The sequence below is a fragment of the Ursus arctos genome, unplaced genomic scaffold (assembly GCF_023065955.2).
Source record: "Ursus arctos isolate Adak ecotype North America unplaced genomic scaffold, UrsArc2.0 scaffold_16, whole genome shotgun sequence".
NCBI classification, from domain to species: domain Eukaryota; kingdom Metazoa; phylum Chordata; class Mammalia; order Carnivora; family Ursidae; genus Ursus; species Ursus arctos.
The window spans coordinates 26246754-26267759 of record NW_026622830.1 but is presented as its reverse complement, the minus strand read 5'-3'; the positions used below and the strand labels follow the sequence as shown (position 1 = coordinate 26267759).

The 21006-nt window shown below is 38.7% G+C and overlaps 1 pseudogene; it reads left to right on the top strand.

The window, feature by feature from the left end:
* The first annotated feature begins 2744 nt into the window (after positions 1–2744).
* Positions 2745–4030, top strand: LOC113258263 (E3 ubiquitin-protein ligase RNF14-like; annotated as a pseudogene).
* Positions 4031–21006: the final 16976 nt, after the last annotated feature.

Here is a 21006-nt window from a genome sequence, read left to right as displayed (position 1 = left end):
GTCAGGGAGTCTGCTTCTCCCTCTCCCTCTGCCCGCCCCCCCACTCGTGCTCTCTCTCTCTCTCTCTCAAATAAATAAATTAATTAAATCCTTTAAAAAATCTTTTTAAAAAAAGAACTGCAATATACCTATCATTCATTCAGATTTGCTCACAGAATTTTCAATGAACTATCTTATGGAAGTATCTTTACTACCTTCAGTAAGGTGAACAAATTAGAAGTGTACAACACAGGAATTATCCCAAGGTGAACACACTGTGTGACCCCCACTTAAATCAAGAAATACGATATAATTTCCAACTCAGAAGCCCTGATTTTGTTCCTACCCTGTCACTATCCACACACCCTCACCAAAGTTAACCACACTCCCAAATTTAATTCTATCATAGATATCCTAATTGGTTTTGCCTGTTTTTAAACTTTATGTAAATGAAATCATACATAAGTATGCTTTTTTGTCTGGCTCATCATTATGTTTGTGAGATTCATGTGGTGGTAGGCATTGGATTTTTTCCAGTTCAGAGTCATTTATGAATGTTACTACTATGAATACTACTATTCTTACTCATGTCTTTTTATGCGCATATATAGGCATTTCTGTTGGAGAAATTGATAGGTCCTAGATATGCATGTGATGACCTTTTGTAGCTGCAAATATTTCCCAAAGTGGTTACACCGTTTTAACACATCCCACCAATATTTGCCATTGTCAGTCTTTATTAATTTTAGCCATTTTGGTGTTCATGTGTAATGGTAACTCATTGTGGTTTTAATTTGCATTTTTAGTAACCAGTGTGATTGAAAGCTTTTTCTTATGATTATTGGTCATTTGGCTATATTTTTGTTTTGTGAAATGTCTGCTCAAGACTTTGACTTTCTTTTCTCTTGCAGTGTGGTCTGAATTTTTCTTAATGATTTTTAAGAAATTATTACATAGTCTAGATACGGTATCTTTATTGGTTATGTGTTCCAAAAATAAAAATAGGAGGGGGCGCCTGGGTGGCTCAGTTGGTTAAGTGTCTGCCTTCAGCTCAGGTCATGATCTCAGGGTCCTGGGATCGAGCCCCGCGTCACCCTGCTCAGCAGGTAGTCTGCATCTCCCGCTCCCTCTGCTTCTCCCCAACTCCCCACTCATGCGCATGCTCTCTCTCTCAAAATAAATAAATAAAATCTTTAAAATAAATAAAAATAGCTTCCACAACTTTATGGCTTTTCTTTTCTCTATCTTATTGACAACTTTTGTTCATCAAGTGTTTCTAATTTTAATGAGGTCAAATTTGTCTCTTTTCCTTTACAGTTAGTATATTCTATGTCCTGTTTAAAAATCTTTACTTATGCTAAGGTCATAAGCATATTCTCCTAGGTTCCTTCCAGAAACTTAGTAAGAAGTTTTTACATTCTTATTAACATCTATAATCCATATGGAATTGATTTTAGTGGCTGGTGTGAGAGGCTAAGTTTCATTTTTTTCTATGTGGATATCCAAAGCACCATTTATGGAAAACACTATCCTTTCTCCTTTACTCTGTTGTGCCACTTTCTCAGAAATCAACTAGCTATGGATGACTAGGTCTATTTCTGGACTCTGTTTCATTTCCTTAGCTTGCTTATTTTTGCCTCAATACCACCTAATTACTATGGCTTTCTAACAAACCTTAAAATGTCAAAATTTAAATCCTACAACTTTGTTCTTCAAGATTATCTTGGTTCTTCTTTGCCCATTTATGTCTATAAATCTTTGAATCAGAATTTACACAAAGAGAAAATACATGGGGGGTTTTGATTGTGATCCCACTGAATCTACAGGTCAATTTGGTGAATATAGACGTCATGTAGAAGGTGAAGTCCTCCATCTGTTTTGCTCTTCTTGAATTTATCTCAATTTCTTAGTTTCCCATGTAGAAATCTTGACTTTCTTTGGATTTGTTCCTAGTTACTTGATGTTTTTGTATTCCACTATTAATGTGTCTTTTCTTTTACCTTTATTCTCTTTTTTTGCAGAATTTTATGTGTTGGTGCATTTATTTAAATAATTGTTCTCAAAAAAGTAGAAAATACCTTAAGTAGTCCTAATGACCTCCCCCCCCAGATTTATTGAGATAAAATTAACATGTAACATTGTATAAGTTTGTGATGTATAATGTGTTGATTTGATACACTTATATATTGCAAAATGATTACCACTGTGGCATTAGCTAATGCCTCCATCATGTCATGTAGTTACCATTTCTTTTTTGTGGTAACATTTAAGGTCTACTCTCTTGGTAACTTTCAAGTATGCAATACTGTATTGTTAACTTTAATCACCATGCTGTACATTAGATCTCCAGAACTTATTCATCTTATAACTGGGAGTTTGTACCCTTTGCCCACCGTCTCTCCATTTCACCCTACCCACCCACAGCCCCTGGCAACCACCATTCTACCCTTTGTTTCTACTGGATAATCTAACTTCACTTTCCAATTGTTGTTAACTTTGTATGTAGAAAAGTTAATAAACCTTTTTTTAATTCTAATAGTTTACTTGTAGATTCTTTCTAATTTTCTACAAAGACAGGTAGATAGGAGTTAATTCCTATCTTCCAGGATTGTTGTGAGGATAACAAGGATAATGGTGATGATTGCTAGCAATTAATGAACACCAACTATTTTTCAGGAGTTGTTCTCCTTTCAAAAGAACAACTTTCAAAAATGAACCAAAATGCAGACTGTAGTGTTAGATTGTCCTCAGCTCCTCAGATGTAAATGTAGTCTTAAGACCCAGAAGCTCAGGAGGGTGAATTGCTGGCCCTGGTGAGTATTAATGATGGAGATGCATTTGAAAAAACAAGAGTCTGTCCAAGGTGGAGAAACCAGGATCTATTTGGACTTTTCACAAAATTTCAAGGTATTTTTGAGTGCTATCTACTCCTGCAACCACTTAGAAAACCTGTAGGAAGATCATCATGGCAGCGTGGTACTGTTTGCCTGGATGCAATTTCTTAAGGACAAGACCCTAGCTGAATATTGTCTCTTTTGACCCCAAGACAGGGGTTCTCAGAAAATGGTGCAGAGAAGGATGGCTCAAGCCTCTACCACAGAGCTAGATTTTGGAGGACCTGATAGTGCTGATGTAGACAAGAAGAAGTTGTGGATGAGATCCACGCAGGTTGTGGAATCGTAGTTGAGTCTGATCCAGAAAATCTTGGACTCTGGTCAAGCTCAGCAGATAAAACGCATTTAATAGTAAATTGCTCCTATGCAATATCTGTTTCTGTGAGAAGGTGGGTAGTGAATGAGTAATGCATGAACTTTTTGGAGTGCAGGCATGCATACTGCAAAGCCTGTCTGAAGGACTGCTTTCAAATCCAGATCGGAGATGGCCAAGTTGAATGCCTCAACTGCCCAGAACCCAAGTGCCCTTTGGTGGCCACTCTTGGTCAAGTCAAAGAACTAGTGGAAGCAGAGTTATTTACCCATGATGATTGCCTTCCCCTCCAGTCACCTTGGACTTGTTGGCTGATGTGATGTACTGCCCCTGCTCATGCTGCCAGCTGCCTGATATGTGGGAACCCAGCTGTACAATGGACATCTGCTGTGGCTGCAGCTCTTCCTTCTATACTTTGTGCAGACTGACCTACCATGGGGTCTCTCCATGTAAAATGACTGCAGAAAAATTAATAGTTTTATGAAATGAGTACTTGCAAAAAATGAGGCCAATAAAAGACTTTTGGAATAGAGGTGTGGTAAGAAAGTCCTGGAAGAGATGGAAAGCAAGAAATAACTAGAAAAGAACTCAAAAAGCTGCTCATGTTGTAGGACTCCCATGGAGAAATTAGAAGGATGTAACAAGAGGGCATGTCCTGACTATATGCAATATTTCTGCTGGATTGGGTTCTCTCTCTAGAGCAAACCCTTATAAACACTTCACTGGTCCTCCTTCCCCATGTTTTCACTGGTTGTTCCAGGCTGTGGATGTTAATGGAGATATTTGAGAAGATGAGATTGACCTCCTCCTGTTTGAGATTTGGAAGTGGAATGGTTTGTCTTAATTACATTAAATACACAGAGTAACTTTGTAGAATTTTTAGGGTACTGTTCATTCACTCTTCCTATGTAAAAGATATGGAAGAACAAGGTTTATATTTTCATATAGTACTACTTATTTAGGCACATTCATACATTTTTCAATGAGCATAATTGGGAAAAGTAAAAGCCAAAGTTTCAGAAAATGAAAACTGGATATTAAACATAAATATTACAATGTGTCCAAAGCTCTGAATAGCTAAAAATTAAATATGTATTGGTTGAGGGAGAGTGGGAGATCCAGGCTTCCAGTTATGGAATGAATAAGTCATGGGAACCAAAGGCATAGCATAAGGAATACAGTCAATGATACTGTAATAGCAATGTATGGCGACAGATGGTAGATACACTTGTGGTAAGCATAGCATGATGTATAAACTTACCAAATCACTATGTTGTACACCGGAAACATATGTAACATTGTGTGTCAACTATATTCAAATAAAAATAAATATGTAAAAATAAATAAATAAAAATTAAATATTTATTTTTTTTCCCAAGCTTTAGGTAAAGAGAGGGGTCAAGAGTTAGATTTATAGACCTTTTCACCTCTGAGAAACATCCCTCTAAGATATTTTATGTGAACCTCCTTGGTACTATCTCTTAAAATTGGGATGGGCAGAAGCCTTATTAAAATTGTACTGAGAACCTCATCTCATTTACTCCATGTTACATTCCTTTCAACCTGATCTCTGCTAAGTTAGTTCTCTTTGGAGGAAGCCCTTTACTCTATAGCTGATTTGATGGCCTAGCGTCATTTTGATCTACTGCTTTTCAGAATAGAACTTATAGATAATGTTAAAAATATTTTGATACCAACAAAGGCTGTGGGTCACTCCATACTTCTTAGTGGTGTATAGTCCACTGCTTTTGAATCAAGTCTAGAATGTAATGATACTGGCTCAGAAGAGTTTCAACCCCAGGGGCACCTGGGTGGCGCAGTCGTTAAGCGTCTGCCTTCAGCTCAGGGCGTGATCCCAGCGTTCTGGGATCGAGCCCCACATCAGGCTCCTCCGCTAGAACCCTGCTTCTTCCTCTCCCACTCCCCCTGCTTGTGTTCCCTCTCTTGCTGGCTGTCTCTGTCAAATAAATAAATAAAATCTTTAAAAAAAAAAAAAAGAAAAAAAAGAAGAGTTTCAACCCCATTCAGCTTTCCTGGACAGTAAAGCCTAGATTCAAAACGACTTGTCTTTGCTGTCTTTTGTTCTATATTCTCTCCCTTTACCCTCACGCTACCTTCTGTTGGTAAGGACAATTTTAATATTATCTCCAGTAGCTCATAGTTTTATTCCCTCTTCTAGAGTAAGACAAAGCCTTATATGTTCTCAAGCTAAACTTTCTTTAATTATCTGCTTTGTCCACATCACTGTAGTTCCAATCCCAACTTTCTGAATTCTTTTTAAAGTTGTTCTTTAATGAGCTATGAGGATTTGACTTTCTACCCTTTTTATAACAGCAATGTCTGGGGGCATCATTTTGGCCTGATACTTCGATCTCTATTTGGGAGTTTTGTTTGCTTTTTGAAAAAATGTCTTTCCTTATGGTTTGATGAGGACCTTGGTAGCAAAATAAGAGTTTTTGAAAAAAGAAAACAGAATTTAGCTACAGTTGGGAACATGTTCTTTTTTCTTATCTTATCAGTGAAAATTTGGGGAATCACTATTTTTTTAAAGATTTTATTTATTTATTTGACACAGAGAGCGAGCACAAGTAGCGGGAGTGGTAGGCAGAGGAAGAGGGAGAAGCAGGCTCTCCCTTGGAGCAGGGAGCCCAATGCGGGGCTCAATCCCAGGACCCAGTAGGGATCATGACCTGAGCTGAAGGCAAATGCTTAACTGACTGAGCCACCCAAGCGCCCCGAAAAATTGGGGAATCACTTCTAACCATTTTATGTACGTGTCCAAAGAATCACCAAGGACTGTTTCTGGGTTGTTTGTGAGGATGATTAATCTTAAAAATAAAAATAATTTCTAAAAGTTATCATTAAAAAAGACAGAATAGATGTAGGCTTTGCTCTATGGAAGCCACCAAAACTCTCTTTCTCACTGCTAGTAGAGAGGAGCTGAAGAAGGAGGAGGATTCTGAAAGCAGAGAGCAAACCTCTGGTGGAAGCTGGGTAGAGAAGGCAGTGAGATTGTGACACGAAAGCAGAGAAGCACAGACTGCATTTGTGAGTCACTCCTGGGGTTGACCAGCAGACTGGCTGCTGAGGAAGTTACAGTTCAGGGTTACTGTGGAAATCAATCAGAATTTAGAAGTATTGAACCCCTGGCACTGAGGTATTTATAATCCATCCTTGGGTGAGCCCAAAGAGAAGCATTATTCCTTCCCTTTCCTGTACCTCACTTTTGTTTAAGCAAGCTCACTTTCCCCATTAAAGGAGAATTGCAGAAACTACAATAAAGAGGTGATACTGTGTATTCACTTTGCATTTGACCAATTTACTAGTTTGGGCCCTGGGTATCTCTGTGTCCCTAGCAGAAGATTTAAGGCCAGATCTAGCCCAGGTGCTAGTAAATACAAATCAGTAAGTACTTAGAAGGATGGGTTGTGGAGGACTTTGAACACCAGATTAATGAATTTGGATTTTAGGCATAGCCTATACAAGTTCCAACATCAAGGGAAGAAGTGTGGGTCAGTGGAAAGGGCATGGGCTTGGGAGCCATTAGGAGACGAATGCGAGCCTTAGTTCTGCCGTTTAACAGGAGCCATTTGACAAAGGGCCCTTTGAGAACAGTTGAATGAACTTTCTTATTCTTAACTAACTCACACCAAAGCAGCATTTATCCAGTAACAGCCAAATGAAATAGAAGACTACATCAGCAATTTATAAAAATTAACAAATGATTTGGTTATTAATAGAATGAGGAAGTGGGAAGACTGGGCTTCCACGTGATCATTCAGGGAGAAAAGCTTTTGATTCTTCCGAGTTGGCCTTATATTCAGCAAAGCTGTAGAACTCTCTTCTGAATCCTCTTAGTTTGTCCTTTGATTGATTCTGTTGGTTTTTCCAGGTAAGTGGTTGTATCATCTGCAGGTGATGACAGCTGTATCTCCACCTCTTCAGTCCTTGCACCGTTTCTTATATTTCCTAATAGCATGGGCCAGGTTCTCCATTTACAATAGTAGTGGAAATCCTTCCATTTTTTTTCTTTCCAGTTTTAAAGGGAATGTATCAAAAATTCCTTGAATAAATATAACGTTCTCCCCAAGAGTTTGGCGTTTAGTCTGTAGCATGTTTAGTGGGTTCTTTTCCCTTTCTAATTTCTTAAGATAGTCTAATAACCGGTTTTGAAATGTATAAAATACTTTCTCTGGTTCATTTAAGGTAATCCTATAATCCTATCCTTGTATCTATCAACAGAGAATTACATTGTTAGATTTTCTGATATTATATCATCCTCACATTTTTAGATCTATCCTAATTAATTATAGTGTATTTTTTAACACATTAGCAAGTCTGATTATCTACAAATTTTATTTGGAATTCAGGCACATAGATCCAAAGGAAATATGGCCCATTGTTTTTCTGTTCTTAATTGTTTTCCGTTTTTGAAATCAAGATAATACCTCCTAAAATCGTCTTACATTTCCTCTATTTTCTGGAACAACTTGTATAAGACAGGAATTAACTGTTCCCTCAAAGTTTGCAAGATCTGAGATGACCATCTAATTCAACCATAATTAATGTAAACAGGACACATCTGAGAATACAGGACAGAGTTATTAAAATTATGCTAGGGCAAAAGAGCGTAAGCAAAGACTATTTTAAGCACAACAAACTGGAACTCAGTGTTAATGTTTTATGAGTATGAGACTTAGTGGGAGGAGAGTCCTCCCAGCACCGTGCCAAAGTCTTCATGCTTGGTTGACCTATTCAGGTTTACATTCCTTCCAGTGCTACTCTTGATGGATTGCTTTTCTTTGAAGTATTTTTTAAATTTATTATACATCTCTGTTCATCATAGAGCAAAATGTTCTGTAGAGCTGGCATATGCCCAAATCACCATAAGTGATTTTTATATCCCTTAGACCTCTTTCAATCTAGCACAGTCCCCATTTTATCACACACTGACTTGAAGACATTGGGCCACTTGTTCTTACAGTGACCCGTCTTCTGTTTTGCCTGGTTTTCCTTAGCTTGTTCACCAATACATCTTGTAAATGGTTTTATTGATTCAAATTAATATTTTTGGCAAAAATGCATCAGAGGTGAAGCTCTGTTCTTGATATTGCAACACATCAGAACTCAATATCTGCGTGTCACTTAATCTTCAGATTCACAACTGAAGTAAAGTGATGAGTGTCTGATCTTTTTTTTGAACAGGGCTCGTTTTCCCATTTTATATTGAAAGTAAACAATATGTGCTATTTTGCCGATACAAATGTCTAGTCCCATGTCAATCATACACTTAATGGATTTAACACAAGTTATAGTCCTTGCCTGAGTCAATAAATTCTTCAGGATTTGCAGGATACAACTCAGTAAAAAGAACTTTCCCTCATCAGCTAGAGCTATTTGGTTACTAGAAATACAGCTCCTACTGGAGAGGCAGGATGAATACTTAATTCATTCAAATTAGTTACTGGTGTTCAAAGTAAGAAGTTTGTTTTGTTGTTATCTCAAAGGGGGACATATGAGTTTTTCGGATTATCCATCTCTGAGTATCATCAGGCAATTATGTCTTTTCACTGATTCAATGTATTTCAATCCATTATATTTGGCATTATTTTTGATGCTCAGATTATCCTAAATTTAGCAAGTAGAAATTTCTTCCAGCAGGATCCTGTGTTCTTTATAATCTCATACTTTTTAAAATACTGCAATAAAACTATAAATATTTATTAACGTCTTACATAAGTTCAAACAGCAGGTCTGATAACTAGTGCAATTTCAAAATAGTGGTGAGCATAAATGATATCTCAGGATACATACACCATCTTTAATATAACAAAATTATTTTAATTCTTTTGGTGGTAAAGTCAGAGGAATAGCTAATACTAATGAATTTGTTTTTTGTTTTGTTTTGCTTTGTTTTTTAAGATTTTATTTATTTATTTGACAGAGAGATAGAAAGAGCCAGAGAACACAAGCAGGGGGAATGGCAGAGGGAGAGGGGGAAGCAGGTTCCCCCCTGAGCAAGGGCTTGATCCCAGGACCCTGAGCTGAAGGCAGACCCTTTTTTTTTAATATTCAGTTAACAAACATATATTACATTATTAGTTTTTGACATAGTGTTCAATGATTCATTAGTTTCATATAACACCTAGTGCTCATCACAACATATGCCCTCCTTAATGCCCATTACCCGGCTACCGTTAACTGACTGAGCCACCAAGGCACCCTGAGATTTGTTGTCCACATTCATAAATCAAGAAAATGCTTAAATTTCAATTGAAGTTTTTTGACAATAAAGACATTATTTCTCTATTCATGTATATAGCCCTCAACTTATGAACATGTACTAATAGGAAAAGCTTTGGCCTCAGAGTAAAAACAAAAGGCTTGGCAATCTAGGGCTACCACAATATCTACCCCTTGTCCCCAGCCTCACTGAGATATAATGGACATATAACATTGTATTAGTTTAAGGTATAAAATGTAATGATTTGATATATGTGGCATACAATGTAATGATTTGATATATGTATATATTGTAAAATAATTACCACAATAAGTTTAGTTAACACCCATCACCTCATATAGACACACCTTTTTTTCTTGTGATGAGAACTTTTAAGATTCACTCTTTTAACAACTTTCAAGTATACAATACAGTGCTGTTAACTGTAGTCACCCTGCTGTACATTAGATCCTCAGAACTTACTTATCTTTTTTTTTAAGATTTTATTTATTTATTTGACAGAGAGAGAGACAGCCAGCGAGAGAGGGAACACAAGCAGGGGGGTGGGAGAGGAAGAAGCAGGCTCTTAGTGGAGGAGCCCGATGTGGGGCTCGATTCCAGGACTCCGGGATCATGCCCTGAGCCGAAGGCAGACGCTTAACGACTGAGCCACCCAGGCGCCCCTCAAAACTTATTTATCTTATAACTGAAAATTTGCACCTTTTGACCACCTTCACCCATTTCCCCCAGCCAACCCCCACCTCTGAAAACCACCAATCTGTTCTCTGTTTCTATGAGTTTGGTTCTTTAAATTCCACATGTAAGTGAGATCATACAGTACTTGGCTTTGTCTGACTTAATTCACTTAGCATAATGCCCTTAAGATCTATCCATGTTATTACAAATGGCAAGAATTCCTTCCTTTTTTGGCCAAATAATATTTCAATATATATATTGCAGCATATTATATATATATAGGAATATCATTATATATTATATATTAGAATATTATATAATACACTGTAATATTACATATATTTATAATTTATGTATATATAATGTTAAATATATCACATTTTCTTCATTCATTCATCCATTGATGGACACTTAGATGGTTTCCTTGTCTGACTATTGTAAATAAAGCTGCAGTGACCCATTATTTTTTTAAAGCTTCCATGATTTCAGCACAAGAAAATGTCTTATGCTCACCTTGTATGTTCCCAGCACTAGATGAAGATTCAACTATTTCTCTAAAGAGCCTAGATTCCTTTTAATGAAGAGTTGATTTTGAGGCCAAAGTCTGGGCATTAGGCTCATTGCTAATAAGATGTTATTGCTTCTAGTAGTTTCAGTCGATAAAACTAAATGAGCTATATTTTATTTTATTTATTTTATTTTTTTAAAGGAACAGATTTTTTAAAAAGTAAACTCTACCCCCAATGTGGGGCTCAAACTCACCTGCCCCACTACCCCAAGATCAAGAATCACATGCTCTACCAACTGAGCCAGCCAGGGGCCCCTAAAAGAGTTTTATTTTAAATGCCTATGAGGTATTTGGATTTTTTTTTTTTTTTAGCCATCTAAATTTGGGTCTCTAGAACCCTCCAAGAAGCCATATAGTTCAATAAGAAAAGCAAATAATTCATGCCTACAACATAATCAGAAGACAGAGACTCATACGTTATTAATCCGTTGAAATGTGTTGCGATTTTCCATATAGCCCAGTATGTGATGATATTTTATAAATATCCTGTTTATACTTGAAAATAATTAATATTGTTAGGATGTAGTGTTCTATGTGTGTATATTAGCTCAATCTCATTAATTGGTGCTTATTAACTCTATTGTTTATAATATCTATCAATTACTTAGAGAGGTATTTTTAAAACTCTCACTTTAGTTGTAGATTCATCAATTTCTTTATTTCTGATTCTTTTTATAGATATATATCTCTATACTGTATTATTTGGTACAAAAATACGTTTAAAAAACATATCTTTCTAGTGAATTGAACACGGTGATCCTTTTTATCTCAGTGATGTTTTTCCCTTGAAGTCCGTTTTTTTTATCCTAATTGAGCTAAACCAGCTTTCTTTGGCTTAGCATTCACTGAGAGATCTTTGTATCTTCTTTTCCTTTTCACTTTTCTTTACCTTTTAATCCCAAATACTCATCTCCTAATTTATATGTAAATTTAATTCTATCTTGTTTGCTTTTAGCTCCCCAAAATAGTATTGTAGTTGTTTCATAAGTGAGTGATTGCTTATATTTGCCACATATTTATAAATACCATGCTTTTTGTCCTTCGTGAATCTCAGACCTTCTGCCTAAAGCATGTCCTTTAGAATGCCCTTTAATGAGACCTTATTACAGCAAATTCTCCTAGTTTTTGCCTGTCTAAAAATGTCTACAGTGCACCTTCATTCTTAAATAACAATGTCACTACATACAGACATCTGTGTAATAGCATTCTAGTTTTAGCATTGCCTGTGACCTACTGAATGACCTTCGGAAGGTCATTTTTCTCTCTGGGGCTTAGTTTCAGTCTGCCTTCTTCACAAAACAAACTACAGAGTATGGCAGTACTGGTGGGCACTAAAAAATAACCATGGGGAGGGGGGACCTGGGTGGTATAATTGGTTGAGTGGCCGATTCTTGGTTTCGGCTTAAGTTGTGATCTTGGGGTCCTGGGATCAAGCCCCGCATTGGGCTCCCTGCTCATTGGGGAGCCCACATTTTCTTCTTCCTCTGCCGCTCCCCCTGCTTATCCTCTCTCTATCAAATAAATAAATAAAATTTAAAAAAAAAAAGATTCTCTCTCTCCCTCTCCCTCTGCCCCGCCCCCCCACCCCAGCTCACACACACTCACTCTCTCTCAAACAGACAAACAAACAAACAAAAAACCACTGGGCAGTAACCACTTCCCATAAGGAAGCAGAGTAGTTTTTGTCAGTCACGTGCAGAGGGAGGGAACTTAGCTGAAGTTGACCTAGCAGACTGACAACATTTAACGTGTCCCAGCTAGCCACCAAGTGAGGGAGTAGGATACTGCTTAGCACCCAGAACAAAAGTGGGCTCTCCCTCCTAGTAAGGCAAAAGGGCAAATTTAAACCACTTGCCTTTTTGTGCGAGACACAAATAATAATGGAAATATTTGGGGGGGGTGCGCCTGGATGGTTCAGTTGGTTAAGTGGTCCAGCTCTTGATTTTGGTTCAGGTCATGATCTCAGGGTTGTGAGGGCGAGCCCTGCATCAGTCTCCATGCTGGGTGTGGAGCCTGCTTAAGACTCTTTCTGTTCCTCAACCTCTGTCTCTCCACCCCCCAAACCCTATGCTCATGCCCTCTCTCAAAATATACATATATATATATATATTCTTTTTTTAAGAAAAAACTTTTTTTTAAAGATTTTATTTATTTATTTGACAGAGAGAGACAGCCAGCGAAAGAGGGAGCACAAGCAGGGGGAGTGGGAGAGGAAGAAGCAAGCTTCCAGCAGAGGAGCCCGATGTGGGGCTCGATCCCATAACGCCAGGATCATGCCCTGAGCCGAAGGCAGATGCCCAACGACTGAGCCACCCAGGCGCCCCAAGAAAAGAAAACTTTTAAATAATCAACTGCCTTGCCCTCCCATTAGGGGAAAGTTATGGAGTACTTATGCATTCAGGCTTGTGCTGGACCCCCCAGGGCACAAAGAAGGCCGAAAGGTGAGAATAAAAATTGAGGGAAAAAGGAAGGCGAGAAGGTCAATTAATATTTATCAAGCAACTGGTTTGTGTCAGGCTCTGTTCTAAGCAACAACATGGGCAGTAATTACGGATAGAGGAAAGTGAAGTTCAAACGGGTGTTAACTTTCCCAAGGTCATCGGCCAAGAACAGAGATTTATCTGAGGTCTTTAAGTACATTTTCTTCACAGAGACAGGGCGAGGTGGAAGTGCGCAGAAGAGATATTTATCAAATGATATTGTTGAGTCAATATTTTCTTAATAGCCATTATTAATTTAAATATATCCAATTATTGGTGCAGACGAGAAACTTGTGGGGCCATTTTCCATGTTTGTTTCATTTCATGAGTTGGAAGATCCAGTGATCCTTGATCCCCTGTGGCTTTTTACCTGTAAGAAAAGATAATATAGGACACATATAATAAATATGACGAATAATAGGAATTACAGACCTCATGGAGGTTAGGGTTAATTTCATACGACCCAACAACAAACTTCGAAGACTGGGTGGCTTACAGAACTTCTTCGTTAGCATTAGTCTTTGTAAGAATTGTTTTATCAAGCTGGCGGTTATCTGCTTTCCTAGCTGACTGCGTGGGAGGAGGGAACATTTTCTTCTTATTTTGTTGAAATTTATTTCACCAACAGTGAGTAGGAGTTAGAGTTTTAGGGACAAGTCCTGGACTCTCGATGATTATAAAGAGGAGGAGGGAGAAGCCAGTTGAAAACCTACAGACAGACAAAGGAGAGTTTTTAACTAACAAAATACGGAGCATGTGATGTGAACTGTTGGGGACTGGAAGTGAACAGTCAAGAAGGAATTCCTGAGACATCTTCGGTGCAAAAAGGGTGTTCGGTTTTGTTTTTGTTTTAAAGGTTTTATTTATTTATTTGAGTGAGTGAGAGCAAATGCACATGGGCGGGGGAGGGGCAGAGGGAGAAGAGAGTCTTAAGCTGACTCCCCGCTGATCATGGAGCCCAATGAGGGGCTCAATCTTACAACCCTGAGATCATGACCTGAGCCGAAATCAAGAGTCAGACGCTTAACCTACTGAGCCACCCAGGTGCCCCAAAAAGGGTGGTTTTATTAAAGCACAGGGACAGGATCTGTGGGCAGAAAGAGCTGCACTGGGGTCATGAGGAGTATACTTTCAAGTTGGGAGGGAGTTAGGGATAGTTTAAGTCTCTAAGGAATTTGGAAGCAAGATTTCCAGGATCTTGAGGGGCTAGCTGTTTTTAGGATAAGGTCATTTACTACTGTCTAGTAAAACCTTAGTCATGAGACCCTTCAGATCTATATCAGTGGGACATATGCTTGGAGGATCATTGCTAACCTGTGTCTTGGGAGGTAGAGAGAAAGGAAGTTTCCAAAGGGATTTTCATACGTTAAAGAAGACTCACAGGATCCTGGAGGTCAGGCTAATGTCTAGGCTATCTCTGCCTGTTTTAAGTACTTGTCTATGGGCTGTAAATTGTAAGGAAGTTTAATTTTTTTCTATATTTCTTTTGCCTCTGTTCTCCATATCAGCATGTAATATATACTTTACACTTAAAATTCTCCTTTCTTTTGCCATTAAGTGATGCTTTATTCTAGACTTGAGGTTGCATCTTGTGCAACCTTCACTCCTTTTTTCTGGAGATCTTCTTTTTCTAGAAAGCACTATCCTCCTCCCCCTTTTTTAGTAAACTCTACCCCAAAGATGGGGCTTGAACTCACAACCCTGAAATCAGGAGTTGCACGCTCTTCCAACTGAGCCAGCCAGGCTCCCCTAGAGTGCACTACTCTTTAGTATTCTCCACATGAGAACATTTATGATGTGTTTTTAGGGCTGCAAATTATGCAACCTCCCATAAGAACACTGCTAAATAGAAATGGTTTCTTCCTATGCCATTACTATACTATACTTTTAAATTTTTTTAATTTAATTTAATTTATGTATTTTTTTTAGTAGACTCTGTACCCAATGTAGGGCTTAAACTCATGACCCAGAGATCAAGAGTCGCATGCTCCACTGACTGAGCCCGCCAGCCGCCCCTATACTGTATGTTTTAAAGTCAAGAAAACACAAGCTGAATGAGTGTTGGCTTTTTTAAATTCCTTTTTAAAAAAAATATCTAGGGGCGCCTGAGTGGCGCAGTCGTTAAGCGTCTGCCTTCGGCTCAGGGTGTGGTCCCTGCATTATGGGATCGAGCCCCACATCAGGCTCCTCTGCTGTGAGCCTGCTTCTTCCTCTCCCACTCCCCCTGCTTGTGTTCCCTCTCTCGCTGGCTGTCTCTATCTCTCTGTCAAATAAATAAATAAAATCTTTTAAAAAATAAAATTAAAAAAAATAAAAAAATATCTAATACTAAGAAACCCATATACACTTTGCTTTTACCAGCCCCCTCCCTCAGGGCCCCTTCACACTTCTCCTTTCTCTTTCACTTTCACTTTCATTCCCTTAGACCTTTCTTTTTTTTTTTTTTAAAGATTTATTTATTTATTTATTTATTTATTTATTAAAGAGAGACAGCCAGCGAGAGAGGGAACACAAGCAGGGGGAGTGGGAGAGGAAGAAGCAGGCTCCTAGTGGAGGAGCCTGATGTGGGGCTAGATCCTGGACCACCAGGATCACGCCCTGAGCTGAAGGCAGACGCTTAACGACTGCGCTACCCAGGCGCCACCCAGGCGCCCCCCCTTAGGCCTTTCTAAAACTTAATCTTCCGTTAATCAGATGATAACGTCACTGCCTAGCTCTCCTTTACACATGAATTTTTGCAAGAGATCAGTTAATATCAAGCCTCCATCCTCCTTCGAGACCTCCATTTTGGTTATGGATTTGTAAGTCACAGCTTCCACTCCACCTTTCAGTCTGCAAGACTGACACCTCCTTAGTCCAGCCAACAAACTATGACTTAATAAATCACGGCATGCATTTGAAAAGAAAACAGTCTCATCTTTGAGAATCCATTTCTGCTCTTACTCTTTCTTTCAGCTCCGGGACAGCATGGGTCTTGACCACGCTGATTCCCCAGAGTTGTTTCAGAATGTCCACTAGACTTAACTGGTCATCATCCAGACGGGTCCAGAAAGGTCTCCAACTACATATGTCACAGTGCTTACCATGGTACCCCACCTAGAATCCCTGTCCAGACTTCACTCCCCTAGCTTCCAGGAGTGCTGGGTGCTGACAGCCCACAGCTGAGTCTCCCTGGACTTGCCCTCTACTGGAAGAAGCTGCCATACCAAGGTAATGTTATATGTCAATTATACCATAGATAGATAGATAGATAGATAGATAGATAGATAGATAGATAGAAAGAAAACTGTTCTAATAAGGAGACTTTAGTCCAATTAAAAAAAAATATTGGGGCCCCTGGGTGGCTCTGTCAGTTAAGCATCTGCCTTCAGCTCAGGTCATGATCCCAGAGTCCTGGGATCCAGCCCCACATCCGGCTCTCTGCTCAGTGGGGAGTCTGCTTCTCCCTCTCCCTCCCCTTCTACCTCTATCCCTACTCACATGCTCTCTCTCTTTCTCTCAAATAAATAAACAAAATCTTTTTTAAAAAACATGTATCTGGACCACACTTCATGTATATAAAAATCTGTTTAAATATATACAGAAAGCCTTCAAATGTAGATATGAACCGTTTTCTTTACCAGAAAGTAAAACCACTTTGATAATAATGTTGAGCAATTTTGAAAGAATCTAAAACATACTAATCAAGGCTGGTTAAAGCTAAAATGTTCTTTCTCTGTGTGCATCATGCCATAGCAAGGTGAGAGAGTACATTTTGGGTGCAAATAAGCAGCTCCCTGTGAACAGCAAAGCCGGTCGGCAGACAAACAATGCCTGCCAGTCCCCGAAGGTCCAAATTTGAGTCCTGACCTTGGATGAGGGCAATACTTTGAGCAGTGTCATAGGAGGTTGGTCAGTGGGACAGAAAAGCATGGGTGCAGGCGACGGTTTGTTTCTCGGAGCACGCTGCTTCTTGCACGGGGGGATTCTTCTGATGGCCCAGTGGTGCTACAACCAAGGGGATGACTAAGAAACCCAAGAAACCACAGCAACTTTTTTCATGACACATCTCCAAAGGCAAGAGAAACAAAAGAAGAAATGAACTTGTGGGACTTCATTAAGATAAAAAGCTTCTGCACAGCCAAGGAAACAGTCAACGAAACAAAGAGGCAACCCACGGAATGGGAGAAGTTATTTGCAAATGACACTACAGATAAAAGATTAGTATCCAAGATCTACAAAGAACTTCTCAAACCCAATACACGGGAAACAAATAATCAAATCAAAAAATGGGCAGAAGATATGAACAGACACTTTTCCAATGAAGACATACAAATGGCTAACAGACACATGAAAAAATGTTCAACATCATTAGCCATCAGGGAAATTCAAATCAAAACCACCTTGAGATACCACCTTACGCCAGTTAGAATGGCAAAAATGGACAAGGCAGGAAACAACAAATGTTGGAGAGGATGTGGAGAAAGGGGATCCCTCTTACACTGTTGGTGGGAATGCAAGTTGGTAAAGCCACTGTGGAAAACAGCATGGAGGTCTCTTAAAAAGTTAAAAATTGAGGGGCGCCTGGGTGGCGCAGTTGTTAAGCGTCTGCCTTCGGCTCAGGGCGTGATCCCGGCATTCTGGGATCGAGCCCCGCGTCAGGCTCCTCTGCTAGGAGCCTGCTTCTTCCTCTCCCACTCCCCCTGCTTGTGTTCCCTCACTCGCTGGCTGTCTGTCTCTGTTAAATAAATAAAATCTTAAAAAAAAAAAAAAAGTTAAAAATTGAGCTACCCTATGATCCAGCAATTGCACTACTGGGTATTTACCCCAAAAATACAGACGTAGTGAAGAGAAGAGCCATATGCACCCCAATGTTCACAGCAGCATTGTCCACAATACCTAAATTGTGGAAGGAGCCGAGATGCCCTTCAACAGATGACGGGATTAAGAAGATGTGGTCCATATATACAATGGATTATTACTCAGCCATCAAAAGGAACGATTTCTCAACATTTGCAACAATGTGAACGGGACTGGAGGAGATTATGCTAAGTGAAATAAGTCAAGCAGAGAAAGACAAGTATCATATGGTTTCACTCATTTATGGAACATGAGAGATAGGAGGATCCATGGGAGAGGGAGGGGAGGAATGAAGGGGGGGTAAACAGAAGGGGGAATGAACCATGAGAGACTATGGACTCTGGGAAACAAACTGAGGGCTTCAGAGGGGAGGGGGGGTGGGGGATTGGGATAGACCGGTGATGGGTATTAAGGAGGGCACATATTGCATGGTGCATTGGGTATTATATGCAAGTAATGAATCATGGAACATTGCATCAAGATCTGGGGATGTACTGTATGGTGACTAATATAACAAAATAAATATTTTAAAAAATCCATCTCTATAGACTAATTTTGACTGTTAAAAAAAAGTATCAATTATTTAATTGAAGACCTAGGTTTACAGTTCATTTTCCTAAATGTTGTTATAATTAATAAAAAATTATCTGATCTACAAAGCATAAGAAATTTAGGTATTTATTTAACTGTTTTATAAAATGATAAATGAACTAAAAGCCTTGGGTAAACTAAAAAGATCGTGAGTGTGTTTTTATTTCCCACTGAGGTAAATTCAGAGAGAATAAAAATATAATTGTTCAACCCAAACTTTATAAAAAAATAAAAATGTTTCCCTTGCTTGGGATAACTGATGAGAACGGGAGGAACTGTAAAATCTCTCTCTCCTCCAAGTAATGTGGAACAACTTCACGAAGATTACATAATGCCCTTTCAGAGTTACTCATTTTTTTTATTTTTTATTTTTTTTTAAAGATTTTATTTATTTATTCGACAGAGATAGAGACAGCCAGCGAGAGAGGGAACACAAGCGGGGGGAGTGGGAGAGGAAGAAGCAGGCTCATAGCAGAGGAGCCTGATGTGGGGCTCGATCCCATAACACCAGGATCACGCCCTGAGCCAAAGGCAGACGCTTAACCGCTGTGCCACCCGGGCACCCCTATTAATTTTTTTTAAACATTTTATTTATTTATTTGACAGAGAGAGAGAGAGACAGCCAGCGAGAGAGGGAACACAAGCAGGGGGAGTGGGAGAGGAAGAAGCAGGCTCATAGCGGAAGAGCCTGATGTGGGGCTCAATCCCATAGCGCCTTTGCCCTGAGCCGAAGGCAGACGCTTAACGACTGAGCCACCCAGGCGCCCCCAGGGTTACTCATTTTTAACCTAAAGTTGATTTCCATATCTTTTGTTCTTTATGTTATACTCAACAAGACCACTCAGATCATTTAACTAAACTTAGATTTTCCCTTTTCTCATCCAAAAGTATTGTTAGGTGGGAGTATTTAATTAGAACACTGAAACACTATTTAAATCACTTTTAAGAACTTTGTGATTTTGCAAGGTCTTTATACATTTTTATTTATGTATTTTTAAAATTTTATTCCCAAAAGAATATAATATTCGTTTTGTTGAAAAGACTTTAAGCAATTTAGTACTTTAATTTTTTTATTTGTAAAGAACCTTTTCAAGTAAAAACCTACTATGAGATTCAGTCCTCTGAAGACAGATATCTTTAACTTATTTAATCTATTTGCACATGTTACAAGGTTTAATTGATGGCTTAATCCCTCAAGTGCTTGCCACTTTCTCCCAGGCTGAAGATTTTTTTCTTAAAGTTCTAGCAAACTTAAGGCATTAGGAATTTGGGGGTGATTTTTAAATTCTTCCCCCCTGGGCATTAATAAAACCTTTACACCCTTTCCAATAACCTCTTTAGGCAGCCTCACCTACTAATGATAGTGATACCTTTTAAAGGAAACTCCTTTCTTTTCTCAATCATTCCACATCAATATTCAAAGACGTGTGGTTTCTGCACCTGTATTGTATTCGGTCACATCACAAGCATCATAAAGACAGAAACTCTGGGGTTACAAAACCCCTCCTGGGTCCTCCACTCCTGGTCTCTCAGTTCACATGATTTCACACATAGGAAAAAAGTCTCACAAATGGCAGAAGAAACTACAGGTTCTTGGGCAAGTTGGAGATTGTAGAGCAACCCTTATTTTCCAAGAAAAAGAAGAAAAATGGGCATCTATTCAGAAAACTGAACCAGCCGCTTTGAGCCTCCTGTGACTCAAATCTTAACCACCAGGGGACAGCAGTTCCCTGATCCTGAAAACAGGCAATGTTCCAAATTACGGGTTTTGTTTCTGGGATCATCTGTACTCCTGTCCTTGTTCCCAAACAATAGAGACACACTCTTACCAAGTAAGAAAACTTATTTTCCTGGAAGCAGATAAGATTTTACCCTAATCAACACTGAAAACTACAAAATCCTTTGCAAGAGGACAGAAACAGGGTTTCCTCCACTGAGATCATTCCTGATGGCGCCTCAACTAAGACTCTATATTCCATGAACATACAATGGGGCAAAAGCCATAAATCCACAATCAGCAACAACTACAACATTTTTTTTTTAAATTTCCCCATGACTTTATAGATTCTTGGGGAAATGCTTCTTTAGAAGTGTTTTTAAGACTCAAGTGGAAATAAATCTTACCTTTCCTTTGACAGCTCATAGTTCTCAGCTTCAAGTTCTCTGCTGTGTTTAGCCAATCTATTGCACTGCATCATTAATTAAGTTAAATGATTAAAGTCTCTCAAAACTTTGTTGAAATAAGATACAGCAAATTCTTCCATTCATGTGGAAAATAAGGAAATGCCAATAATCTCTTTCCTCTATAACAAAGAAAAATCCCACAGCATTTATATCATTAATAAAACAGAGTTGCTGTTTTATTCTTTTTTAAGATTTTTTTTTGTTTATTTGAGAGAGAGAGAGCAAGTGAGAGAGAGAGC